Source organism: Lampetra fluviatilis, chromosome 14 (assembly GCF_964198595.1).
Source record: "Lampetra fluviatilis chromosome 14, kcLamFluv1.1, whole genome shotgun sequence".
Lineage (NCBI taxonomy): Eukaryota > Metazoa > Chordata > Hyperoartia > Petromyzontiformes > Petromyzontidae > Lampetra > Lampetra fluviatilis.
The window spans coordinates 704646-722502 of NC_136288.1; the positions used below are offsets into that span (position 1 = coordinate 704646).

The 17857-nt window shown below is 43.1% G+C and overlaps 7 non-coding genes across 7 annotated transcripts; all 7 read left to right on the forward strand.

Moving 5' to 3' along the window:
* Window positions 1-785: 785 nt before the first annotated feature.
* On the forward strand, window positions 786-857 carry TRNAE-CUC (transfer RNA glutamic acid (anticodon CUC)). The gene has a single exon. It is a non-coding gene; the product is annotated as a tRNA-Glu (tRNA).
* Window positions 858-4752: 3895 nt separating this feature from the next.
* On the forward strand, window positions 4753-4824 carry TRNAE-CUC (transfer RNA glutamic acid (anticodon CUC)). Its single transcript has one exon. It is a non-coding gene; the product is annotated as a tRNA-Glu (tRNA).
* Window positions 4825-14180: 9356 nt separating this feature from the next.
* Window positions 14181-14252, forward strand: TRNAE-CUC (transfer RNA glutamic acid (anticodon CUC)). Its single transcript has one exon. It is a non-coding gene; the product is annotated as a tRNA-Glu (tRNA).
* Window positions 14253-15467: 1215 nt separating this feature from the next.
* On the forward strand, window positions 15468-15539 carry TRNAE-CUC (transfer RNA glutamic acid (anticodon CUC)). The gene has a single exon. It is a non-coding gene; the product is annotated as a tRNA-Glu (tRNA).
* Window positions 15540-15917: 378 nt separating this feature from the next.
* On the forward strand, window positions 15918-15989 carry TRNAE-CUC (transfer RNA glutamic acid (anticodon CUC)). The gene has a single exon. It is a non-coding gene; the product is annotated as a tRNA-Glu (tRNA).
* Window positions 15990-16366: 377 nt separating this feature from the next.
* On the forward strand, window positions 16367-16438 carry TRNAE-CUC (transfer RNA glutamic acid (anticodon CUC)). Its single transcript has one exon. It is a non-coding gene; the product is annotated as a tRNA-Glu (tRNA).
* Window positions 16439-16816: 378 nt separating this feature from the next.
* TRNAE-CUC (transfer RNA glutamic acid (anticodon CUC)) lies at window positions 16817-16888 on the forward strand. Its single transcript has one exon. It is a non-coding gene; the product is annotated as a tRNA-Glu (tRNA).
* Window positions 16889-17857: the final 969 nt, after the last annotated feature.

The following is a 17857-nucleotide window of genomic DNA, read 5'->3' on the forward strand; positions in this document are numbered from 1 at the left end:
GAATCCCTGTCAAAGAATGCTTTTTACCTAAATAAAAAAGTTAACTATTTTTTTACTTAAAACTTTCGTGACTGCAGGAATTCATGTTCTTGGTTTGTTAGGTAAAGTCATGTAAACAAAAAACTAAAAATAATAAAAATGCAATTGAAAAGAATAAAAATAAAATAAAGATAAAAATGCATTGAAAATTATGAAAGAAAAAAACCAACAATAAAAAGAGTTAAATAAAATTAAAAATGCGAAGGTTTTTTCTTTTTATTATTTTCAATTGATTTTTAATTTTGTCTTCGTATTTTTTTATTGTATGGTTTTTTGCTTTTATGATTTTCCATTCATTTTTTATTTTTGTTACTTTGAAAAAATATTGTCCTTGGTATTTTGTTTGCTTTTTATTTCTATTTACGTGACTTTACCGAAGTAATCAATAATATGAATACTTTTAATTCAGGCATTCGTGGAACTGCTTTGAAAATGAAACCAAAATACTATTTCCCTTACGGGGATTCGATCACGAGCGGGGGCGGAGGGAGCGCCAAAACCTAACCAGTTGCTACACCAGAGAAATTGGTGATTGTGGCTCCACGTGTCCTGCTGTCCCGCATTATCACCAGGCTTGAACTTCTACTGCTGATCGAAGGTGTTCCTAGGCAGTCGCCATCTCTTATGGTATCACGATTCCACAGTCAATCCCGTGAACAGATTCCATTGATCCATCAACTCTCGAGCGAGCTCCCGGTGTTGGAGGTGCCAGGACAGCAGGACATGTGGAGACACCTTAACCAGCCTCCTTGGTGGTCTAGTGGTTTGGTTTCGGCGCTCTCACCGCCGCGGCCCGGGTTCGATTCCCGGTCAGGGAACTCTTTTTTATAAACAATAAAAAAAGTTATTTTCTTCTTTACGGAAAAGTTTAACTGCTATAAAAAAGACACCAAGAGCCTCATTCCGTGACAGGGAACTGAATCCAGACTGCAGCACTGAGAGCTTCGAATTTTAATCACCAGACCACCAGGGAAGTTGTTAGATGTACCTCCACGTGTCCTGCTGTCCCGCATCATCACCAGGCTTGATCTTCGATTGCTGACTGAAGTGTTCCCCAGGCAGTCGCCATCTCTTATGGTCTCACGATTCCACATAAATCTCGTGAACAGATTCCAATGCACAATCAACTCTCGCGCGAGCTCCCGGTGTTGGAGGTGCCAGGATAGCAGGACACGTGGAGGCACCTCCAACAGCTTCACTGGTAGTCTAGTGGTTAGGATTTGCCATTTCACCGCAGCGGCCTGGGTAAGAATCCCTGTCAAAGAACACTTTTTACGTAAATAAAAAAGTAATTTTTTTTTTTTACTTAAAACTTTCGTGACTGCAGGAATTCATATTCTTGGTTCGTTAAGTAAAGTCACTTAAATAAAAATCGGCCTGGGTAAGAATCCCTGTCAAAGAACACTTTTTACGTAAATAAAAGTTAACTATTTTATTACTTAAAACTTTCGTGACTGCAGGAATTCATATTCTTGGTTCGTTAGGTAAAGTCACGTAAATAAAAAATAATAATAAAAAAATTCAATTCAAAAGAAAAAAATAAAATAAAGATGAAAATGCATTGCAAATTATGAAAGAAAAAAACCAACAATAAAAAGAGTTAAATAAAATAAAAAATGCGAAGGTTTTTTGCTTTTATGATTTTCCATTCATTTTTTTATTTTTGTTACTTAAAAAAAAAACATTAGTATTTTGTTTACTTTTTATTTCTATTTACGTGACTTTACCGAATTTAACAGGACCCTGCGGGGTGGGCTGGTAGGAATAATACTTAGTACCGGTACAGGGATATCGACCGGGTATAGAGGAGTTAAAGAAAAAAATACTGTATTCTAGTGTAATGTTAATTAAAAGTGTTTGTTTTGACAAGAAACGCTGTGAGATTTAAAGACTCGCAGTCTTTCATTTCCAAACGATCACATCTGAGATTAATTGACCACCACCTTTTGCACTAGGCCTCGCGAAGCCTCCCGCACTAGGCCTTGCGAAGCCTGCCGCACTAGGCCTCGCGAAGCCTGCTGCACTAGGCCTCGCGAAGCCTTCTCTGCAGTAGACTTAGCGAAGCCTTCTGCACTAGGCCTCGCGAAGCCTCTGCAGTAGGCCTCGCGAAGCCTTCCCTGCAGTAGGCCTCGCGCCGTGCTTTTCGGGCACAAATAAGGCGATTAAATGTATCTCGTCTCTGTGTTAATAAATGTATCTTGTCTCTGTGTTAAAAAAACGTGCTGCGTTTCAGTAAAGTAAATTTGAAGCGAAGTTTAAAGTTTCACCGTGAGGCGCCGGAAGCGACGGTCATCTTGTTTAGTTCACAGATCGCAGGGGGCGCGGGCGGCCATCTTGTAGGACAGACGGACGGACGGACACATTAATCTATTGGTGGTCTGGTCCACTTCGTTCCTACCATTATCAATACTATAAATACTTTACCGAATTATTCAATACTATAAATACTTTTAATTCAGGTATTCGTGGAACTGCTTTGAAAATGAAACCAAAATACTATTTCCCTTACGGGGATTCGATCAAGAGCGGGGGCGGAGGGAGCGCCAAAACCTAACCAGTTGCCACACCAGAGAAATTGGTGATTGTGCCTCCACGTGTCCTGTTTTCCCGCATTATCACCAGGCTTGAACTTCTACTCCTGACCGAAGGTTTTCCCAGGCAGTCGCCATCTCTTACGGTATCACGATTCCACAGTCAAACCCGTGAACAGATTCCATTGCTCCAACAACTCTCGAGCGAGCTCCCGGTGTTGGAGGTGCCAGGACAGCAGGACATGTGGAGACACCTCAACCAGCTTCCGTGGTGGTCTAGTGGTTAGGATTCGGCGCTCTCACTGCCGCGGCCTGGATTCGATTCTCGGTCAGGGAACAATTTTTATAAATAATAAAAAAAGTTATTTTCTTCTTTACGGAAACGTTTAACTGCTTTAAAAAAGACACCAAGAGCCTCATTCCATGACCGGGAACTGAACCCAGACCGCAGCACTGAGAGCTTCGAATTTTAATCACCAGACCACCAGGGAAGTTGTTAGATGCACCTCCACGTGTCCTGCTGTCCCGCATCATCACCAGGCTTAATCTTCGATTGCTGACTGAAGTGTTCCCCAGGCAGTCGCCATCTCTTATGGTCTCACGATTCCACGTAAATCTCGTGAACAGATTCCAATGCACCATCAACTCTCGAGCGAGCTGCCGGTGTTGGAGGTGCCAGGATAGCAGGACTCGTGGAGGCACCTCCAACAGCTTTACTGGTAGTCTAGTGGTTAGGATTTGCCATTTCACCGCAGCGGCCTGGGTGAGAATCCCTGTCAAAGAACACTTTTTACGTAAATAAAAAAGTTAACTATTTTTTTACTTAAAACTTTCGTGACTGCAGGAATTAATATTCTTGGTTCGTTAGGTAAAGTCACGTAAATAAAAAACAAAAAAATAATAAAAAAATTCAATTCAAAAGAAAAAAATAAAATAAAGATGAAAATGCATTGAAAATTATGAAAGAAAAAAACCAACAATAAAAAGAGTCAAATAAAATAAAAAATGCGAAGGTTTTTTGCTTTTATGATTTTCCATTCATTTTTTTTTGTTACTTAAAAAAAAAAACATTAGTATTTTGTTTGCTTTTTATTTCTATTTACGTGACTTTACCGAATTAAACAGGACCCTGCGGGGTGGGCTGGTAGGAGTAATACTTAGTACCGGTACAATGATATCGACTGGGTATAGAGGAGTTAAAGAAAAAAATACTGTATTCTAGTGTAATGTTAATTAAAAGTGTTTGTTTTGACAAGAAACGCTCTGAGATTTAAAGACTCGCAGTCTTTCATTTCCAAACGATCACATCTGAGATTAATTGACCACCACCTTTTGCACTAGGCCTCGCGAAGCCTCCCGCACTAGGCCTCGCGAAGCCTGCCGCACTAGGCCTCGCGAAGCCTGCTGCACTAGGCCTCGCGAAGCCTTCTCTGCAGTAAACTTAGCGAAGCCTTCTGCACTAGGCCTCGCGAAGCCTCTGCAGTAGGCCTCGCGAAGCCTTCCCTGCAGTAGGCCTCGCGCCGTGCTTTTGGTGCACAAATAAGGCGATTAAATGTATTTCGTCTCTGTGTTAATAAATGTATCTTGTCTCTGTGTTAAAAAAACGTGCTGCGTTTCAGTAAAGTAAATTTGAAGCGAAGTTTAAAGTTTCACCGTGAGGCGCCGGAAGCGACGGTCATCTTGTTTAGTTCACAGATCGCAGGGGGCGCGGGCGGCCATCTTGTCGGACAGACGGACGGACGGACACATTAATCTATTGGTGGTCTGGTCCACTTCGTTCCTACCATTATCAATACTATAAATACTTTACCGAATTAATCAATACTATAAATACTTTTAATTCAGGTATTCGTGGAACTGCTTTGAAAATGAAACCAAAATACTATTTCCCTTACGGGGATTCGATCAAGAGCGGGGGCGGAGGGAGCGCCAAAACCTAACCAGTTGCCACACCAGAGAAATTGGTGATTGTGCCTCCACGTGTCCTGTTTTCCCGCATTATCACCAGGCTTGAACTTCTACTCCTGACCGAAGGTTTTCCCAGGCAGTCGCCATCTCTTACGGTATCACGATTCCACAGTCAAACCCGTGAACAGATTCCATTGATCCATCAACTCTCGAGCGAGCTCCCGGTGTTGGAGGTGCCAGGACAGCAGGACATGTGGAGACACCTTAACCAGCTTCCTTGGTGGTCTAGTGGTTAGGATTCGGCGCTCTCACCACCACGGCCCAGGTTCGATTCCTGGTCAGGGAACTCTTTTTTATAAACAATAAAAAAAGTTATTTTCTTCTTTACGGAAAAGTTTAACTGCTTTAAAAAAGACACCAAGAGCCTCATTCCGTGACAGGGAACTGAATCCAGACCGCAGCACTGAGAGCTTCGAATTTTAATCACCAGACCATCAGGGAAGTTGTTAGATGTACCTCCACGTGTCCTGCTGTCCCGCATCATCACCAGGCTTGATCTTCGATTGCTGACTGAAGTGTTCCCCAGGCAGTCGCCATCTCTTATGGTCTCACGATTCCACGTAAATCTCGTGAACAGATTCCAATGCACCATCAACTATCGCGCGAGCTCCCGGTGTTGGAGGTGCCAGGATAGCAGGACACGTGGAGGCACCTCCAACAGCTTCACTGGTAGTCTAGTGGTTAGGATTTGCCATTTCACCGCAGCGGCCTGGGTAAGAATCCCTGTCAAAGAACACTTTTTACGTAAATAAAAAAGTTAAATTTTTTTTTTACTTAAAACTTTAGTGACTGCAGGAATTCATATTCTTGGTTCGTTAAGTAAAGTCACGTAAATAAAAAGCGGCCTGGGTAAGAATCCCTGTCAAAGAACACTTTTTACGTAAATAATAAAGTTAAATTTTTTTTTACTTAAAACTTTCGTGACTGCAGGAATTCATATTCTTGGTTCGTTAGGTAAAGTCACGTAAACAAAAAACTAAAAATAATAAAAATGCAATTCAAAAGAATAAAAATAAAATTAAGATGAAAATGCATTGAAAATTATGAAAGACAAAAGCCAACAATAAAAAGAGTTAAGTAAAATAAAAAATGCGAAGGTTTTTTGCTTTTATGATTTTCTATTCATTTTTTTATTTTTGTTACTTAAAAATAAAACATTAGTATTTTGTTTACTTTTTATTTCTATTTACGTGACTTTACCGAATTAAACAGGACCCTGCGGGTTGGGCTGGTAGGAATAATACTTAGTACCGGTACAGGGATATCGACCGGGTATAGAGGAGTTAAAGAAAAAAATACTGTATTCTAGTGTAATGTTAATTAAAAGTGTTTGTTTTGACAAGACACGCTGTGAGATTTAAAGACTCGCAGTCTTTAATTTCCAAACGATCACATCTGAGATTAATTGACCACCACCTTTTGCACTAGGCCTCGCGAAGCCTCCCGCACTAGGCCTCGCGAAGACTGCCGCACTAGGCCTCGCGAAGCCTTCTCCGCAGTAGACTTAGCGAAGCCTTCTGCACTAGGCCTCGCGAAGCCTTTGCAGTAGGCCTCGCGAAGCCTTTTCTGCAGTAGGCCTCGCAAAGCCTGCCGCACTAGGCCTCGCGAAGCCTTCCCTGCAGTAGGCCTCGCGCCGTGCTTTTCGTGCACAAATAAGGCGATTAAATGTATCTCGTCTCTGTGTTAATAAATGTATCTTGTCTCTGTGTTAAAAAAACGTGCTGCGTTTCAGTAAAGTAAATTTGAAGCGAAGTTTAAAGTTTCACCGTGAGGCGCCGGAAGCGACGGCCATCTTGTTTAGTTCACAGATCGCAGGGGGCGCGGGCGGCCATCTTGTAGGACAGACGGACGGACGGACACATTAATCTATTGGTGGTCTGGTCCACTTCGTTCCTACCATTATCAATACTATAAATACTTTACCGAATTAATCAATACTATAAATACTTTTAATTCAGGTATTCGTGGAACTGCTTTGAAAATGAAACCAAAATACTATTTCCCTTACGGGGATTCGATCAAGTGCGGGGGGGGAGGGAGCGCCAAAACCTAACCAGTTGCCACACCAGAGAAATTGGTGATTGTGCCTCCACGTGTCCTGTTTTCCCGCATTATCACCAGGCTTGAACTTCTACTCCTGACCGAAGGTTTTCCCAGGCAGTCGCCATCTCTTACGGTATCACGATTCCACAGTCAAAACCGTGAACAGATTCCATTGATCCATCAACTCTCGAGCGAGCGCCCGGTGTTGGAGGTGCCAGGACAGCAGGACATGTGGAGACACCTCAACCAGCTTCCCTGGTGGTCTAGTGGTTAGGATTCGGCGCTCTCACTGCCACGGCCTGGATTCGATTCTCGGTCAGGGAACAATTTTTATAAATAATAAAAAGTTATTTTCTTCTTTACGGAAACGTTTAACTGCTTTAAAAAAGACACCAAGAGCCTCATTCCGTGACCGGGAACTGAACCCAGACCGCTGCACTGAGAGCGTCGAATTTTAATCACCAGACCACCAGGGAAGTTGTTAGATGCACCTCCACGTGTCCTGCTGTCCCGCATCATCACCAGGCTTGATCTTCGATTGCTGACTGAAGTGTTCCCCAGGCAGTCGCCATCTCTTATGGTCTCACGATTCCACGTAAATCTCGTGAACAGATTCCAATGCACCATCAACTCTCGAGCGAGCTGCCGGTGTTGGAGGTGCCAGGATAGCAGGACTCGTGGAGGCACCTCCAACAGCTTTACTGGTAGTCTAGTGGTTAGGATTTGCCATTTCACCGCAGCGGCCTGGGTGAGAATCCCTGTCAAAGAAAACTTTTTACGTAAATAAAAAAGTTAACTATTTTTTTACTTAAAACTTTCGTGACTGCAGGAATTAATATTCTTGGTTCGTTAGGTAAAGTCACGTAAATAAAAAACCAAAAAATAATAAAAAAATTCAATTCAAAAGAAAAAAATAAAATAAAGATGAAAATGCATTGAAAATTATGAAAGAAAAAAAACCAACAATAAAAAGAGTTAAATAAAATTAAAAATGCGAAGGTTTTTTTGCTTTTATGATTTTCCATTCATTTTTTAATTTTTGTTACTTAAAAAAAAACATTAGTATTTTGTTTAATTTTTATTTCTATTTACGTGACTTTACCGAATTTAACAGGACCCTGCGGGGTGGGCTGGTAGGAATAATACTTAGTACCGGTACAGGGATATCGACCGGGTATAGAGGAGTTAAAGAAAAAATTACTGTATTCTAGTGTAATGTTAATTAAAAGTGTTTGTTTTGACAAGAAACGCTGTGAGATTTAAAGACTCGCAGTCTTTCATTTCCAAACGATCACATCTGAGATTAATTGACCACCACCTTTTGCACTAGGCCTCGCGAAGCCTCCCGCACTAGGCCTCGCGAAGCCTGCCGCACTAGGCCTCGCGAAGCCTGCTGCACTAGGCCTCGCGATGCCTTCTCTGCAGTAGACTTAGCGAAGCCTTCTGCACTAGGCCTCGCGAAGCCTCTGCAGTAGGCCTCGCGAAGCCTTCCCTGCAGTAGGCCTCGCGAAGCCTTCTCTGCAGTAGGCCTCGCGATGCCTTTTCTGCAGTAGGCCTCGCAAAGCCTGCCGCACTAGGCCTCGCGAAGCCTGCCACACTAGGCCTCGCGCCGTGCTTTTCGTGCACAAATAAGGCGATTAAATGTATCTCGTCTCTGTGTTAATAAATGTATCTTGTCTCTGTGTTAAAAAAACGTGCTGCGTTTCAGTAAAGTAAATTTGAAGCGAAGTTTAAAGTTTCACCGTGAGGCGCCGGAAGCGACGGCCATCTTGTTTAGTTCACAGATCGCAGGGGGCGCGGGCGGCCATCTTGTCGGACAGACGGACGGACGGACACATTAATCTATTGGTGGTCTGGTCCACTTCGTTCCTACCAATATCAATACTATAAATACTTTACCGAATTAATCAATACTATAAATACTTTTAATTCAGGTATTCGTGGAACTGCTTTGAAAATGAAACCAAAATACTATTTTCCTTACGGGGATTCGATCCAGAGCGGGGGCGGAGGGAGCGCCAAAACCTAACCAGTTGCCACACCAGAGAAATTGGTGATTGTGCCTCCACGTGTCCTGTTTTCCCGCATTATCACCAGGCTTGAACTTCTACTCCTGACCGAAGGTTTTCCCAGGCAGTCGCCATCTCTTACGGTATCACGATTCCACAGTCAAACCCGTGAACAGATTCCATTGATCCATCAACTCTCGAGCGAGCTCCCGGTGTTGGAGGTGCCAGGACAGCAGGACATGTGGAGACACCTCAACCAGCTTCCCTGGTGGTCTAGTGGTTAGGATTCGGCGCTCTCACTGCCGCGGCCTGGATTCGATTCTCGGTCAGGGAACAATTTTTATAAATAATAAAAAAGTTATTTTCTTCTTTACGGAAACGTTTAACTGCTTTAAAAAAGACACCAAGAGCCTCATTCCGTGACCGGGAACTGAACCCAGACCGCTGCACTGAGAGCGTCGAATTTTAATCACCAGACCACCAGGGAAGTTGTTAGATGCACCTCCACGTGTCCTGCTGTCCCGCATCATCACCAGGCTTGATCTTCGATTGCTGACTGAAGTGTTCCCCAGGCAGTCGCCATCTCTTATGGTCTCACGATTCCACGTAAATCTCGTGAACAGATTCCAATGCACCATCAACTCTCGAGCGAGCTGCCGGTGTTGGAGGTGCCAGGATAGCAGGACTCGTGGAGGCACCTCCAACAGCTTTACTGGTAGTCTAGTGGTTAGGATTTGCCATTTCACCGCAGCGGCCTGGGTGAGAATCCCTGTCAAAGAAAACTTTTTACGTAAATAAAAAAGTTAACTATTTTTTTACTTAAAACTTTCGTGACTGCAGGAATTAATATTCTTGGTTCGTTAGGTAAAGTCACGTAAATAAAAAACCAAAAAATAATAAAAAAATTCAATTCAAAAGAAAAAAATAAAATAAAGATGAAAATGCATTGAAAATTATGAAAGAAAAAAAACCAACAATAAAAAGAGTTAAATAAAATAAAAAAAATGCGAAGGTTTTTTTGCTTTTATGATTTTCCATTCATTTTTTAATTTTTGTTACTTAAAAAAAAACATTAGTATTTTGTTTAATTTTTATTTCTATTTACGTGACTTTACCGAATTTAACAGGACCCTGCGGGGTGGGCTGGTAGGAATAATACTTAGTACCGGTACAGGGATATCGACCGGGTATAGAGGAGTTAAAGAAAAAATTACTGTATTCTAGTGTAATGTTAATTAAAAGTGTTTGTTTTGACAAGAAACGCTGTGAGATTTAAAGACTCGCAGTCTTTCATTTCCAAACGATCACATCTGAGATTAATTGACCACCACCTTTTGCACTAGGCCTCGCGAAGCCTCCCGCACTAGGCCTCGCGAAGCCTGCCGCACTAGGCTTCGCGAAGCCTGCTGCACTAGGCCTCGCGATGCCTTCTCTGCAGTAGACTTAGCGAAGCCTTCTGCACTAGGCCTCGCGAAGCCTCTGCAGTAGGCCTCGCGAAGCCTTCCCTGCAGTAGGCCTCGCGAAGCCTTCTCTGCAGTAGGCCTCGCAATGCCTTTTCTGCAGTAGGCCTCGCAAAGCCTGCCACACTAGGCCTCGCGAAGCCTGCCGCACTAGGCCTCGCGCCGTGCTTTTCGTGCACAAATAAGGTGATTAAATGTATCTCGTCTCTGTGTTAAAAAATGTATCTTGTCTCTGTGTTAAAAAAAAACGTGCTGCGTTTCAGTAAATTAAATTTGAAGCGAAGTTTAAAGTTTCACCGTGAGGCGCCGGAAGCGACGGCCATCTTGTTTAGTTCACAGATCGCAGGGGGCACGGGCGGCCATCTTGTCGGACAGACGGACGGACGGACACATTAATCTATTGGTGGTCTGGTCCACTTCGTTCCTACCAGTATCAATACTATAAATACTTTACCGAATTAATCAATACTATAAATACTTTTAATTCAGGTATTCGTGGAACTGCTTTGAAAATGAAACCAAAATATTATTTCCCTTACGGGGATTCGATCCAGAGCGGGGGCGGAGGGAGCGCCAAAACCTAACCAGTTGCCACACCAGAGAAATTGGTGATTGTGCCTCCACGTGTCCTGTTTTCCCGCATTATCACCAGGATTGAACTTCTACTCCTGACCGAAGGTTTTCCCAGGCAGTCGCCATCTCTTACGGTATCACGATTCCACAGTCAAACCCGTGAACAGATTCCATTGCTCCAACAACTCTCGAGCGAGCTCCCGGTGTTGGAGGTGCCAGGACAGCAGGACATGTGGAGACACCTCAACCAGCTTCCCTGGTGGTCTAGTGGTTAGGATTCGGCGCTCTCACTGCCGCGGCCCGGATTCGATTCTCGGTCAGGGAACAATTTTTATAAATAATAAAAAAAGTTATTTTCTTATTTACGGAAACGTTTAACTGCTTAAAAAAGACACCAAGAGCCTCATTCCGTGACCGGGAACTGAACCCAGACCGCAGCACTGAGAGCTTCGAATTTTAATCACCAGACCACAAGGGAAGTTGTTAGATGTACCTCCACGTGTCCTGCTGTCCCGCATCATCACCAGGCTTGATCTTCGATTGCTGACTGAAGTGTTCCCCAGGCAGTCGCCATCTCTCATGGTCTCACGATTCCACGTAAATCTCGTGAACAGATTCCAATGCAACATCAACTCTCGAGCGAGCTCCCGGTGTTGGAGGTGCCAGGATAGCAGGAAACGTGGAGGCACCTCCAACAGCTTCACTGGTAGTCTAGTGGTTAGGATTTGCCATTTCACCGCAGCGGCCTGGGTAAGAATCCCTGTCAAAGAACACTTTTTACGTAAATAAAAAAGTTAACTATTTTTTAACTTAAAACTTTCGTGACTGCAGGAATTCATATTTTTGGTTTGTTAGGTAAAGTCATGTAAACAAAAAACTAAAAATAATAAAAAAATTCAATTCAAAAGAAAAAAATAAAATAAAGATGAAAATGCATTGAAAATTATGAAAGAAAAAAACCAACAATAAAAAGAGTTAAATAAAATAAAAAATGCGAAGGTTTTTTGCTTTTATGATTTTCCATTCATTTATTTTTTTTTGTTACTACAAAAAAAACATTAGTATTTTGTTTACTTTTAATTTCTATTTACGTGACTTTACCGAATTAAACAGGACCCTGCGGGGTGGGCTGGTAGGAATAATACTTAGTACCGGTACAGGGATATCGACCGGGTATAGAGGAGTTAAAGAAAAAAGTACTGTATTCTAGTGTAATGTTAATTAAAAGTGTTTGTTTTGACAAGAAACGCTGTGAGATTTAAAGACTCGCAGTCTTTCATTTCCAAACGATCACATCTGAGATTAATTGACCACCACCTTTTGCACTAGGCCTCGCGAAGCCTCCCGCACTAGGCCTCGCGAAGCCTGCCGCACTAGGCCTCGCGAAGCCTGCTGCACTAGGCCTCGCGAAGCCTTCTCTGCAGTAGACTTAGCGAAGCATTCTGCACTAGGCCTCGCGAAGCCTCTGCAGTAGGCCTCGCGAAGCCTTCCCTGCAGTAGGCCTCGCGAAGCCTTCTCTGCAGTAGGCCTCGAAATGCCTTTTCTGCAGTAGGCCTCGCAAAGCCTGCCGCACTAGGCCTCGCGAAGCCTGCCACACTAGGCCTCGCGCCGTGCTTTTCGTGCACAAATAAGGCGATTAAATGTATCTCGTCTCTGTGTTAATAAATGTATCTTGTCTCTGTGTTATAAAAACGTGCTGCGTTTCAGTAAAGTAAATTTGAAGCGAAGTTTAAAGTTTCACCGTGAGGTGCCGGAAGCGACGGCCATCTTGTTTAGTTCACAGATCGCAGGGGGCGCCGGCGGCCATCTTGTCGGACAGATGGACGGATGGACACATTAATCTATTAGTGGTCTGGTCCACTTCGTTCCTACCAGTATCAATACTATAAATACTTTACCGAATTAATCAATACTATAAATACTTTTAATTCAGGTATTCGTGAAACTGCTTTGAAAATGAAACCAAAATACTATTTCCCTTACGGGGATTCGATCCAGAGCGGGGGCGGAGGGAGCGCCAAAACCTAACCAGTTGCCACACCAGAGAAATTGGTGATTGTGCCTCAACGTGTCCTGCTGTCCCGCATTATCACCAGGCTTGAACTTCTACTGCTGACCGAATGTTTTCCTATGCAGTCGCCATCTCTCATGGTGTCACGATTCCACAGTCAATCCCGTGAACAGATTCCATTGCTCCATCAACTCTCGAGCGAGCTCCCGATGTTGGAGGTGCCAGGACAGCAGGACATGTGGAGACACCTTAACCAGCTTCCCTGGTGGTCTAGTGGTTAGGATTCGGCGCTCTCACCGCTGCGGCGCGGGTTCGATTCCTAGTCAGGGAACACTTTTTTATAAATAATAAAAAAAAGTTATTTTCTTCTTTACGGAAAAGTTTAACTGCTTTAAAAAGACACCAAGAGCCTCATTCTGTGACCGGGAACTGAACTCAGACCGCAGCACTGAGAGCTTCGAATTTTAATCACCAGACCACCAGGGAAGTTGTTAGATGTACCTCCACGTGTCCTGCTGTCCCGCATCATCACCAGGCTTGATCTTCGATTGCTGACTGAAGTGTTCCCCAGGCAGTCGCCATCTCTCATGGTCTCACGATTCCACGTAAATCTCGTGAACAGATTCCAATGCACCATCAACTCTCGAGCGAGCTCCCGGTGTTGGAGGTGCCAGGATAGCAGGACACGTGGAGGCACCTCCAACAGCTTCACTGGTAGTCTAGTGGTTAGGATTTGCCATTTCACCGCAGCGGCCTGGGTAAGAATTCCTGTCAAAGAACACTTTTACGTAAATAAAAAAGTTAACTATTTTTTAACTTAAAACTTTCGTGACTGCAGGAATTCATATTTTTGGTTTGTTAGGTAAAGTCACGTAAACAAAAAACTAAAAATAATAAAAATGCAATTCAAAAGAATAAAAATAAAATAAAGATGAAAATGCATTGAAAATTATGAAAGAAAAAAACCAACAATAAAAAGAGTTAAATAAAATTAAAAATGCGAAGGTTTTTTGTTTTTATCATTTTCAATTGATTTTTAATTTTGTCTTCGTATTTTTTTATTGTATGGTTTTTTGCTTTTATGATTTTCCATTCATTTTTTATTTTTGTTACTTTGAAAAAATATTGTCCTTTGTATTTTGTTTGCTTTTTATTTCTATTTACGTGACTTTACCGAAGTAATCAATAATATGAATACTTTTAATTCAGGCATTCGTGGAACTGCTTTGAAAATGAAACCAAAATACTATTTCCCTTACGGGGATTCGATGCCGAGCGGGGGCGGAGGGAGCGCCAAAACCTAACCAGTTGCCACACCAGAGAAATTGGTGATTGTGCCTCCACGTGTCCTGCTGTCCCGCATTATCACCAGGCTTGAACTTCTACTGCTGACCGAAGGTGTTCCTAGGCAGTCGCCATCTCTTATGGTATCACGATTCCACAGTCAATCCCGTGAACAGATTCCATTGATCCATCAAATCTAGAGCGAGCTCCCGGTGTTGGAGGTGCCAGGACAGCAGGACATGTGGAGACACCTTAACCAGCTTCCCTGGTGGTCTAGTGGTTAGGATTCGGCGCTCTCACCGCCGCGGCCCGGGTTCGATTCCCGGTCAGGGAACTCTTTTTTATAAACAATAAAAAAAGTTATTTTCTTCTTTACGGAAAAGTTTAACTGCTTTAAAAAAGACACCAAGAGCCTCATTCCGTGACAGGGAAGTGAATCCAGACCGCAGCACTGAGAGCTTCGAATTTTAATCACCAGACCACCAGGGAAGTTGTTAGATGTACCTCCACGTGTCCTGCTGTCCCGCATCCTCACCAGGCTTGAACTTCTACTGCTGACTGAAGTGTTCCCCAGGCAGTCGCCATCTCTCATGGTCTCACGATTCCACGTAAATCTCGTGAACAGATTCCAATGCACCATCAACTCTCGAGCGAGCTCCCGGTGTTGGAGGTGCCAGGATAGCAGGACACGTGGAGGCACCTCCAACAGCTTCACTGGTAGTCTAGTGGTTAGGATTTGCCATTTCACCGCAGCGGCCTGGGTAAGAATTCCTGTCAAAGAACACTTTTACGTAAATAAAAAAGTTAACTATTTTTTAACTTAAAACTTTCGTGACTGCAGGAATTCATATTTTTGGTTTGTTAGGTAAAGTCACGTAAACAAAAAACTAAAAATAATAAAAATGCAATTCAAAAGAATAAAAATAAAATATAGATGAAAATGCATTGAAAATTATGAAAGAAAAAAACCAACAATAAAAAGAGTTAAATAAAATTAAAAATGCGAAGGTTTTTTGTTTTTATCATTTTCAATTGATTTTTAATTTTGTCTTCGTATTTTTTTATTGTATGGTTTTTTGCTTTTATGATTTTCCATTCATTTTTTATTTTTGTTACTTTGAAAAAATATTGTCCTTTGTATTTTGTTTGCTTTTTATTTCTATTTACGTGACTTTACCGAAGTAATCAATAATATGAATACTTTTAATTCAGGCATTCGAGGAACTGCTTTGAAAATGAAACCAAAATACTATTTCCCTTACGGGGATTCGATGCCGAGCGGGGGCGGAGGGAGCGCCAAAACCTAACCAGTTGCCACACCCGAGAAATTGGTGATTGTGCCTCCACGTGTCCTGCTGTCCCGCATTATCACCAGGCTTGAACTTCTACTGCTGACCGAAGGTGTTCCTAGGCAGTCGCCATCTCTTATGGTATCACGATTCCACAGTCAATCCCGTGAACAGATTCCATTGATCCATCAAATCTAGAGCGAGCTCCCGGTGTTGGAGGTGCCAGGACAGCAGGACATGTGGAGACACCTTAACCAGCTTCCCTGGTGGTCTAGTGGTTAGGATTCGGCGCTCTCACCGCCGCGGCCCGGGTTCGATTCCCGGTCAGGGAACTCTTTTTTATAAACAATAAAAAAAGTTATTTTCTTCTTTACGGAAAAGTTTAACTGCTTTAAAAAAGACACCAAGAGCCTCATTCCGTGACAGGGAAGTGAATCCAGACCGCAGCACTGAGAGCTTCGAATTTTAATCACCAGACCACCAGGGAAGTTGTTAGATGTACCTCCACGTGTCCTGCTGTCCCGCATCCTCATCAGGCTTGAACTTCTACTGCTGACCGAAGGTGTTCCTAGGCAGTCGCCATCTCTTATGGTATCACGATTCCACAGTCAATCCCGTGAACAGATTCCATTGATCCATCAACTCTCGAGCGAGCTCCCGGTGTTGGAGGTGCCAGGACAGCAGGACATGTGGAGACACCTTAACCAGCTTCCCTGGTGGTCTAGTGGTTAGGATTCGGCGCTCTCACCGCCGCGGCCCGGGTTCGATTCCCGGTCAGCGAACTCTTTTTTATAAGCAATAAAAAAAGTTATTTTCTTCTTTACGGAAAAGTGTAACTGCTTTAAAAAAGACACCAAGAGCCTCATTCCGTGACAGGGAACTGAATCCAGACCGCAGCACTGAGAGCTTCGAATTTTAATCACCAGACCACCAGGGAAGTTGTTAGATGTACCTCCACGTGTCCTGCTGCCCCGCATCATCATCAGGCTTGATCTTCGATTGCTGACTGAAGTGTTCCCCAGGCAGTCGCCATCTCTTATGGTCTCACGATTCCACGTAAATCTCGTGAACAGATTCCAATGCACCATCAACTCTCGAGCGAGCTCCCGGTGTTGGAGGTGCCAGGATAGCAGGACACGTGGAGGCACCTCCAACAGCTTCCCTGGTGGTCTAGTGGTTAGGATTCGGCGCTCTCACCGCCGCGGCCCGGGTTCGATTCCCGGTCAGGGAACTCTTTTTTATAAACAATAAAAAAAGTTATTTTCTTCTTTACGGAAAAGTTTAACTGCTTTAAAAAAGACACCAAGAGCCTCATTCCGTGACAGGGAAGTGAATCCAGACCGCAGCACTGAGAGCTTCGAATTTTAATCACCAGACCACCAGGGAAGTTGTTAGATGTACCTCCACGTGTCCTGCTGTCCCGCATCCTCACCAGGCTTGAACTTCTACTGCTGACCGAAGGTGTTCCTAGGCAGTCGCCATCTCTTATGGTATCACGATTCCACAGTCAATCCCGTGAACAGATTCCATTGATCCATCAACTCTCGAGCGAGCTCCCGGTGTTGGAGGTGCCAGGACAGCAGGACATGTGGAGACACCTTAACCAGCTTCCCTGGTGGTCTAGTGGTTAGGATTCGGCGCTCTCACCGCCGCGGCCCGGGTTCGATTCCCGGTCAGGGAACTCTTTTTTATAAGCAATAAAAAAAGTTATTTTCTTCTTTACGGAAAAGTGTAACTGCTTTAGAAAAGACACCAAGAGCCTCATTCCGTGACAGGGAACTGAATCCAGACCGCAGCACTGAGAGCTTCGAATTTTAATCACCAGACCACCAGGGAAGTTGTTAGATGTACCTCCACGTGTCCTGCTGCCCCGCATCATCATCAGGCTTGATCTTCGATTGCTGACTGAAGTGTTCCCCAGGCAGTCGCCATCTCTTATGGTCTCACGATTCCACGTAAATCTCGTGAACAGATTCCAATGCACCATCAACTCTCGAGCGAGCTCCCGGTGTTGGAGGTGCCAGGATAGCAGGACACGTGGAGGCACCTCCAACAGCTTCACTGGTAGTCTAGTGGTTAGGATTTGCCATTTCACCGCAGCGGCCTGGGTAAGAATCCCTGTCAAAGAACACTTTTTACGTAAATAAAAAAGTTACATTTTTTTTTACTTAAAACTTTCGTGACTGCAGGAATTCATATTCTTGGTTCGTTAAGTAAAGTCACGTAAATAAAAAGCGGCCTGGGTAAGAATCCCTGTCAAAGAACACTTTTTACCTAAATAATAAAGTTAAAAATGTTTTTACTTAAAACTTTCGTGACTGCAGGAATTCATATTCTTGGTTCGTTAGGTAAAGTCACGTAAATAAAAAACAAAAAAATAATAAAAAAATTCAATTCAAAAGAAAAAAATAAAATAAAGATGAAAATACATTGAAAATTATGAAAGAAAAAAACAAACAATAAAAAGAGTTAAATAAAATAAAAAATGCGAAGGTTTTTTGCTTTTATGATTTTCCATTCATTTTTATTTTATTTTTGTTACTTAAAAAAAAAACATTAGTATTTTGTTTACTTTTTATTTTTATTTACGTGACTTTACCGAATTAAACAGGACCCTGCGGGGTGGGCTGGTAGGAATAATACTTAGTAC